Genomic DNA, 10,169 nt, shown 5'->3' with positions numbered 1-10,169 from the left:
AATTTGCCAACTAAGGACATATTTCCTTTTTTCCAACCCCAAAAAGTAAACTCGCAAATTTCTATGTGCCAATCATTTGTACAAGTGCTTGAAATGACGTTAAATTTTTTACCTTTGCAAAAAGGGGTTCCGAAGCACCGAATCAAGTTTGCTAGTTAAGGACGTATTTGATATTTTCCAAAATAAAAATAGTCACTCGCAAGTTTTTACGTGCAAATCATTTGTGCAAGTGCACGACTTTTAAATATTTACCTATGCAAAAGTGGGTTACGGAGTTTCGGAACAACTTTGACAACTCAAGACATATTTTATATTTCCCAACCCGAAATTAATCAACTCGCAACTTTTTACGCCCCAATCATTTGGGCAAGTGCCCAAAATGACGTTAAATGTTTACCTTTCAAAAAGAGTGTTACTGAGCGCTGATTTGTGTTTGCCAACTAAGAACCTTTTTTCTATTTCCCAACCCAAAAATAGTCACACTCAAGTTTTTACGAGCAAATCACACGCACAAGTAGATATGGAATCCAAAGATCTGATAAACCCACCTCCTATGGCACCCCACACTTAGAGACGCTGAAACACCAATGATCGAAGGATTTAGATGAGAATCTGACAAACGCCACAACAAATAGTTGATAAGTTAATCGAGATTCCTGGTGCAATTGATGAAAGCAAATCTTCACTCTCACTCAAAGCAATACACGCCAAAGGCATGAAAATAATTCTGATAATTTGATTCAAAGCTGTCTCTTACAATTGTTTCTTATCCTTATATAGTAAGGAGAAAAACAATTAAAACCCTAAGACACTCTTCTTGGGCCTGACTTAAACACATAAGGCCCAAGCCTAATCACACACTAAAATAACACATAAGTATTAAAACATAAGCCCAAAAACATGGTCCAACACTGACGCGGAACCCTATGGCACAAGCCTCAAACCCACACGCACAAGTAGATATGGAATCCAAAGATCTGATAAACCCACCTCCTATGGCACCCCACACTTAGAGAAGCTGAAACACCAATGATTGAAGGATTTAGATGAGAATCTGACAAACGCCACAACAAATAGTTGATAAGTTAATCGAGATTCCTGGTGCAATTGATGAAAGCAAATCCTCACTCTCACTCAAAGCAATACACGCCAAAGGCATGAAAATAATTCTGATAATTTGATTTCAAAGCTGTCTCTTACAATTGTTTCTTATCCTTATATAGTAAGGAGAAAAACAATTAAAACCCTAAGACACTCTTCTTGGGCCTGACTTAAACACATAAGGCCCAAGCCCAATCATATACTAAAATAACACATAAGTATTAAAACATAAGCCCAAAACATGGCCCAACACTCTAAAACTTAAAAGATAAAATATGGGCAGAATACAAGCCCAAACAAAACTAAAATAAAACAAGTGTTTAAATAATAAAACTAGCAAGCCCATCCTAACAAAGTTGAATCTTCACAAAAGCCTTACTTGATCTTCACTTTAGGCTTTCCTTTATGTAGTTTTAGCCCATAGGTTTGATTAGGCTCCCTCAGCCTATGATTGCAAGTGTTGCACCAAATCTGTCCCATATGAATTAAAGCACGCCCCAAATATATATGGATTATATGAATATGATTTTGAACTACTCTTGGATCCATTGGAATGATATAAGTTTGCTCCACACCATAGTTAGAAATTTGTCCTATTGGATCCGTATCAAACACTCTAAAACTTAAAAGGTAAAATATGGCCAGAATACAAGCCCAAACAAAGTTAAAATAAAACAAGTGTTAAATAATAAAAATGTAGCAAGCCCATCCTATCAATGCTGAATAAATTAGACAGCGCTATTTCCATTACACACCTTAAGCAAGGTGAGTAGCTTAGGTGTGTCTTCAAGCTTCACGAGACATTTGCCAAAGGCAAGCTCAGTCAATTCTTGTGTTACTTGTTCTCTTGTGTTACTTGTTCTTGAATGTGTAAGTTCATAGCTGCTTTAAGCTTCTTAGCTTTGCTCCTTATCACTGGTCCGCTAGGGAGCACCAATGGATCCTTGCTTCCTGGATTCTCATGTGATTGTGCTTGCTGGTTCGTATCATTCCCTCCTTCCTCGAAAAGATTTGTCCTCAAATCTGGAACATGGTCAAAAGGAGACAAGTCAGACACATTAAAGGTAGCACTAACCCCATACTCACCTGGCAAGTCTATTTTATAAGCATTGTCATTGATTCGCTCTAAGACTTGAAATGGACCATCACCACGAGCATCTAGCTTATTCTTCCTCTGATTTGGAAATCGTTCCTTTCGGAAGTGCACCCAAACCCAATCACCAGGAACAAACACCACTTTCTTCCGTCTCCTATTTGCCCTGTCAGCATACACCTTGTTCCTCTTCTCTATGTTAGACCTAGCCTTCTCATGCAAGGACTTCACCAATTCTGCCTTTTTAGTACCATCTAAGCTAGAAAGCTCATGTAAAGGTAAAGGAACAAGATCAAGTACAGTTAGTAGGTTAAAACCATAAACAAGCTCAAATGGAGAAAACCCCGTAGAAGAATGTATGCTACGGTAATATGCAAACTCAATGAAAGGTAAGCATTCTTCCCAAGTTTTCAAATTCTTACCCACTATAGCTCTGAGTAAGGTACCAAGAGTTCTATTCACCACCTCTGTTTGGCCATCTGTCTGTGGATGACAAGTAGTAGAATATAAGAGTTTAGTACCCAACTTACACCACAATACTTTCCAAAAGTGCGAAAGGTACTTTGCATCTCTATCTGACACAATTGTCCTTGGCACTCCATGAAGTCGAACCACTTCCCTGAAGAACAAGTCAGCTATATTGATGGCGTCATCAGTTTTATGGCAAGGAATGAAGTGAGCCATCTTGCTAAACCTGTCGACAACAACAAATATGCTATCTCTACCACGCCTAGTCCTGGGTAAGCCAAGCACAAAGTCCATAGAAATATCCATCCAAGGTGAACTAGGAACAGGTAAAGGCATATAAAGACCATGAGGCATAGACTTAGACTTGGCCTGTCTACATGCAATACAAGAAGCACACACTTTCTCAACGTCTTTGCGCATAGAGGGCCAATAAAAATGCTCAAATAAGGTGTCATAAGTCTTATGTACTCCAAAATGCCCCATCAAACCCCCGCAATGAGATTCAAGCACAAGCAAATCACGCATAGAGCATCTGGGCACACACAATTTCGTACCCTTAAACAAGTAACCATCATGCCTATAAAAAGAGTTAAAAGCTCCATGCCCACAAGCCACAAACACATTGCCGAAATCAACATCATTAATGTACAAGTCCTTAGCATGCTCAAAACCAAGCAATTTAGAAGTCGCAACATTAATTAAAGCATACCTCCTAGACAAGGCATCTGCAACCACATTGTCTTTCCCATGCTTATACTTAATCACATATGGAAATTGTTCAATAAACTCAACCCACTTACCATGCCTCTTATTCAACTTGCCTTGTCCCTTCAAGTGTTTTAAGGACTCATGATCCGTATGTATCACAAACTCCTTGGACAGGAGATAGTGTTGCCACACGTCCAATGCTCTCACCAAGGCATACAACTCCTTTTCATAGGTTGAATAATTGAGATGTGCTCCGTTCAACTTCTCGCTGAAATAGGCTATTGGTTTCTTCTCTTGCATCAACACAGCCCCAATACCTACGCCAGAAGCATCACACTCAATTTCAAAAGTTTTATCAAAGTTAGGTAAAGATAATAGAGGAGCGGATGTTAACTTCCCTTTTAAGCAGTCAAAAGCTTTCTGTTGCTCCTCTCCCCACTTGAAACCAACTTCCTTTTTAATAATTCCTGTGAGTGGTGCTGCAATCGTAGAGAAATCGCGCACAAACCTCCTGTAAAAGCTTGCAAGGCCATGAAAGCTCCTCACATCTGAAATAGATTTAGGAATAGGCCACTCCTTTATAGCTTTCACCTTCTCTTCATCTACCTCAATTCCCTGTGCACTCGCAACAAAACCAAGGAAAACAAGTCTATCTATACAAAATGTGCACTTCTTAAGTTTAGCATACAAGCTCTCTTTCCTCAAAACCTGCAGAACCAACCTAACATGCTCAATATGTTCGTCGAGAGACGTATAGATCAAGATATCATCAAAGTAAACAACTACAAATTTTCCTAAGTATGCACGCAACACATGATTCATTAGCCTCATAAACGTACTAGGTGCATTGGACAAACCAAAAGGCATAACTAACCATTCATACAAACCATACTTTGTCTTAAATGCAGTTTTCCATTCATCACCAGGTTTCATCCTAATCTGATGATATCCACTCATAAGATCAATTTTTGTAAAGTACCTGGCACCATGAAGCTCATCCAACATGTCATCTAGCCGAGGTATAGGATGCCTATATTTCACTGTGATCTTGTTAACTGCTCTACAATCAACACACATTCGCCAAGTGCCATCCTTCTTTGGAACAAGCAGCACAGGAACAGCACATGGACTTAAACTCTCTCTCACCAATCCCTTCTCCATAAGCTCGTCAATTTGCCTTTGCATTTCCTTTGTTTCCATTGGATTGCTTCGGTAAGCTGGTCTATTTGGAATGCTAGAACCAGGTATGAAATCTATCTGATGCTCAATACCCCTCAACGGTGGCAATCCACTAGGTAGCTCATCTGGAAAGACATCAGTGAATTCCTGCATCATAGACTTAAAACTAGAAGGCAAAGTAGAAAGGTTAATATCAGTGTCAGTAAATAAAATCTCCTTATATCTTATAAGCAACACGGGCTGCCCTAAAGAAATAGCACTCTTAACCTCTCTCGCTCTCACATAAAAAGTCTGTTTTGCCCTCCCCTCTTGCATCTTTTCTCTCACCAATGGGCCATTTATTGGTCTTGATTCTTTTTCAGCCTCTTTACCCTCAGATTCACACTTTTCTCTCATGTTTCCTGCAGAACTCAAGCTCTCACTCCCCTTTGTAACCAAGGCCGAAGCCTCCCTCGCCCTCTCCAGCATCTTTATTTGATCAGCATATACCTCTTGAGGTGATAAAGAAGCGAGTATAACCTTCTGTCCTTCATGAATGAAGGAGTACTTGTTATTGAACCCATCATGTTGCACCTTTCTATCATATTGCCACGGTCGACCTAACAACATATGGCTTGCCTGCATAGGTACCACATCACACAAGATCTCATCCTTGTACCTACCAATAGAAAATGGTATAACCACCTGGCGTGTAACCCTAACCTCACCACAATCATTCAACCATTGCAATCTGTATGGCTTAGGGTGTTTAATAGAAGCCAAGCCCAATTTCTCCACCATATACACACTAGCCACATTTGTGCAACTACCCCCATCAATAATGAGAGTACACACTTTTCCATTAACCAAACACCTAGTGTGAAATATGTTTTCCCGTTGTTCTAGACTTTCTTCCTTAACCTGGATATTCAAAGCACGCCTAGCAACAAGCATCTCACCACGTTCAGCAAGCAACACATTATCAACAAACACATCCGAATTATCAGAGTCATTATGAGCATCAATCAATTCAGTCATATTACCATCTATCTCATCATCACTATGATCAGAATCAGACACTACACCCCCATCAGCAGTTGCTATCATAACTCTTTTATTAGGACATTGAGATGCAATATGTCCTTTTCCCAAACATTTAAAACATTTTATCTCTCTACTAGGGTTAGAAGAGTTAGAAGTACCTGACGGTTCCTTGTTATTCCCTTGAGAATGTCCTTTGTTAATGGGGACCGAATCTTTGCCCCCTTGGATTGGGCTTTTATAATCTTTCTTTTCTACACTTCTATAGCCTGGAAATCCACCACCACTATTAGAGGACTTGTATGTGAGTTTAAGATTATTTCTGCCCTTGTGTCGCCTTTCTATTTTCATTGCTTTATCAACCATATCCTCCATGGTATTGTATTGGTACATGTCAAGTTCTTCAGCAATGTAGTGGTTAAGACCACCTAGAAACCTGGACATCAACATTTGCTCATCCTCCTCAATATGAGCCCTAGCCATCATCATCTCCATCTCCTTGTGGTATTCTTCCACACTCTTTCCTCCTTGCACCAGTCTTGCCAACCTGTTGTACAAATCCCTATAATAGTGCGAAGGAATAAATCTTTGGCGCATCAACTCTTTCAAGTAGTCCCATGGTGGAACTGCCCTTAAGCCCTTATTCCTCCTAGTGGATTTCAATTGATCCCACCAGAAAGAGGCATAACCCGTGAACTCAACGGCGGCGATATGAGACTTCTTCTCCTCGGTATAGTTATGACACTCAAAGATTTGCTCAGTTTTTCTCTCCCATTCAATGTATTCTTCAGCATTGTTATTCCCTTTAAATTCAGGAACTTTCATCTTTATGGAGCTCAAGTCACCGTCAATTGTGTTGGTTTGGTATGTCTCGGTGTCATCATCATTTCTGCCAAGTCTAGCATCTCCACCTCTATTCCACCCTACGCCTGTTCTATTACCTCCATGAACTTCTCCTCTCCCCCTCCCTTGTTCGACATTATCTTCTGTATCATCAACTTCACCTCGAACTTGAGGTTCTCGGACTTGTGGTCTATCGGGGTTAAGAATTCGATGAGCCATTCTCGTAGAAGTAGAAGCCTGTGAGAGTTTCAAACTCTCCATACTTACGGTCATCCTCTCAAGAGCCCTACTGAGCCTTTGTAACTCACCACTGACTGACTTCTTAAAGATCTCATAATCGTTACCCATGTCCGATTCACTTTCACCAGTACTATCCACCACATTTTTGTCTTTACTCATCTTACCTTAAATCAACAAAGAACAAAGAAACTAGCAAATATTGTGTTAGAAAAGAAAGCACTCAAGTGTCTGCACACTTACCACTCTTTTGCTGATTCTTCAATTGCACTTCAGAAACTAAGGTCAACCAACTAACCACAAGGTGCGTTTAATGGAACAAAGAAGAAAAACCTAAAGAAAGAAGGATGCACGCAAAAACTAGAAAGAAGACGCTGACAATTTGGAAAGTAACACAAGAACTAGGTGTTGCGCTACTTGAAATATTACCTAGAGTATAGACACAAGCAAATAATACTCCAGCAATGTCAAGGAAATAAAAACAAGCTTAAACCAAAAAAGGAAACTTAGAATTCAAATAAAAACGAATTTGGAAAAATTTGAATTTAATTCACTTCAAAGTAAATTAAATATGGATCGATTAAAATCTACCCAAAAAGGCAAGTATCAAGACCCACAAATAGAGACAGAAAAAAAAAAAATTAATAGGCAGATTTCTTTTGTCTCCTAATCTGGATTTAACCCAATTCAAAATTCAAACTTCAAAATTGATTCCCATAAACTACAGCAATCAATTGAGATAGGTAAGGAAATTTGGATGAAAAAGGAAGCATATCACAGTTTCGGCCAGATCAAGATAAATATGGCAAAAGCGATATTTTCTTTTTTTTTTTTTCGTTTTTTGTCTTTTTGGATTCTGAATATTTTTTTTTTTCAAAAGAGATTATGTGATAATTTATCAAGAAGGTGCAGTCATGGATACAGAAGCTTTCATCGAAATAAACAAGAAAGACAAGGAAAACTAAAAAAAAAAAAGAAAAAAACTCTAGATCCTGAGATAAATAAGAATTTACCTCACTTTGGCTCTGATACCAACTGACGCGGAACCCTACGGCACAAGCCTCAAACCCACACGCACAAGTAGATATGGAATCCAAAGATCTGATAAACCCACCTCCTATGGCACCCCACACTTAGAGAAGCTGAAACACCAATGATCGAAGGATTTAGATGAGAATCTGACAAACGCCACAACAAATAGTTGATAAGTTAATCGAGATTCCTGGTGCAATTGATGAAAGCAAATCCTCACTCTCACTCAAAGCAATACACGCCAAAGGCATGAAAATAATTCTGATAATTTGATTCAAAGCTGTCTCTTACAATTGTTTCTTATCCTTATATAGTAAGGAGAAAAACAATTAAAACCCTAAGACACTCTTCTTGGGCCTGACTTAAACACATAAGGCCCAAGCCTAATCACACACTAAAATAACACATAAGTATTAAAACATAAGCCCAAAAACATGGTCCAACACTCTAAAACTTAAAAGGTAAAATATGGCCAGAATACAAGCCCAAACAAAGTTAAAATAAAACAAGTGTTAAATAATAAAAATGTAGCAAGCCCATCCTATCAATGCTGAATAAATTAGACAGCGCTATTTCCATTACACACCTTAAGCAAGGTGAGTAGCTTAGGTGTGTCTTCAAGCTTCACGAGACATTTGCCAAAGGCAAGCTCAGTCAATTCTTGTGTTACTTGTTCTCTTGTGTTACTTGTTCTTGAATGTGTAAGTTCATAGCTGCTTTAAGCTTCTTAGCTTTGCTCCTTATCACTGGTCCGCTAGGGAGCACCAATGGATCCTTGCTTCCTGGATTCTCATGTGATTGTGCTTGCTGGTTCGTATCACAAGATCTCTCTTTAGCTCTCAAAGAAGAATCACATAAAGCAATTGTATTGAATAATTGATAATCTGTCTACAATATGGAAAAAGAGATGCTTTATATAACATAAATAAAGACACATGATCTTTGCCACTTCCCACTACTAGGCATGGACCCATAATCTATGCCACTACCCACTACTCTGCATGGATCCATGATTCATACCACTATCCACTACTGGATAACTACCCACTATTGGTTTACTATCCACTACCAAATAACTACCCACTACTGGTTGACTACAACTACTAAATAGCTACCCACTATAAATACAAAATTTGAATTGTCAATAAGGACACATTCAGCCTAATTGACTTGGAATGGTCAGATTGTTCTTCAACTTCAAAATGAACTTGCAAAGCTTCAACATATTCCTTCATGAATCCTTGAAGTGCTTCCTTCAACCTCTTGGATCTCAACCTTGTAATTGATCCTTGAGGCAATGCTAGCTCATCATTTTTAGTGTGGTTGGTCGTGCTTACATCAGGTTGGGAAATATCCAATATGTCTCGAGTTGTTCCGAAGCTCCGTAACCCACTTTTGCATAGGTAAACATTTAAAAGTCGTGCACTTGCACAAATGATTTGAGCGTAAAATCTTGCGTGTCTATTTTTAGGTTGGAAAATATCAAATATGTCCTTAACTGGCAATCTTGTTTCGGTGCTCCAGAACCCATTTTATCATATTGTTCTTGTACAAATGATTGGCGCATGATCAGTTCAAATTTAAACCATTTTATCATATTGTTCTTGATGCTAATTTACACTTTTTCTGCTTAATTTTGTGGTTTTGATCTTATTTTGCAAAAAATGGTGTAAAAAGGTAATTTAGAGAAAACACTCTTAAAACTGCCTAAAATGGAACAAAGGAGAGCAAGTTGTGTGATCCAGTCAAGTTGCAACTGAAATGAAGATAAATAAGGAAAGTGCGAAATAAGGAAAGTAGTTTGAAATTCAAATTTCAAATCTTTAAGAGTTTTCAAAATTCAAAATTCAGCTTGTTAAGGAAGCCAAAGAAGACATACTTGCCTCCCAAGTCTTGCACATTCAAAATTCAAAAGTAAAAAAAGAGGCTCCACCTCATCAATGCACTTGGGCGGCAAGGGCAGCAACTTGGGCAGCAAGGAAGACCAACTTGGGCAGCAAGCAAGAGCTAGGGCAACACATAAAGGATATATAAGGATCACTCAAGCCAAGCCGCACATCATCTTCATCTCCCCTTCTCTTCAGATTCGGCGCACACTCACTCCAAGGCCATCTGGCCACTTCTCCCTTCTTCCTTTCTTTATTTTCTTGTTTTGTTTCAGCTATGAGTGGCTGAAACCTTTATTTCTAGTTGAAGATTGGTTGAAATTTTAGTTATTTTATGGATTGGGAGATCTAAACACACATTGTTTAACTTTTGTTTTTCAATATTCATGCAATCTCAAGCTTAATTCCATTGTTGCTTTGTTATTTTGATCAATATGGCCAATTGATTCTTGATTGCAAGGTAATAAATTGTTAGTTTGGATAGTTTTAAGTCCGTAATTGCTTGGATTGTTCAAACACAATTAACTCTTGGTGTAAAAACTAAGAAAATTGCATGATCTAGCGATATCACCATGCGTTTGGGTAGTTAGAATTAGGTCTCT

The sequence above is a fragment of the Manihot esculenta genome, chromosome 12 (genome assembly GCF_001659605.2).
Source record: "Manihot esculenta cultivar AM560-2 chromosome 12, M.esculenta_v8, whole genome shotgun sequence".
Taxonomy (NCBI): Eukaryota; Viridiplantae; Streptophyta; class Magnoliopsida; order Malpighiales; family Euphorbiaceae; genus Manihot; species Manihot esculenta.
Note: the sequence above shows the minus strand (reverse complement) of the source record.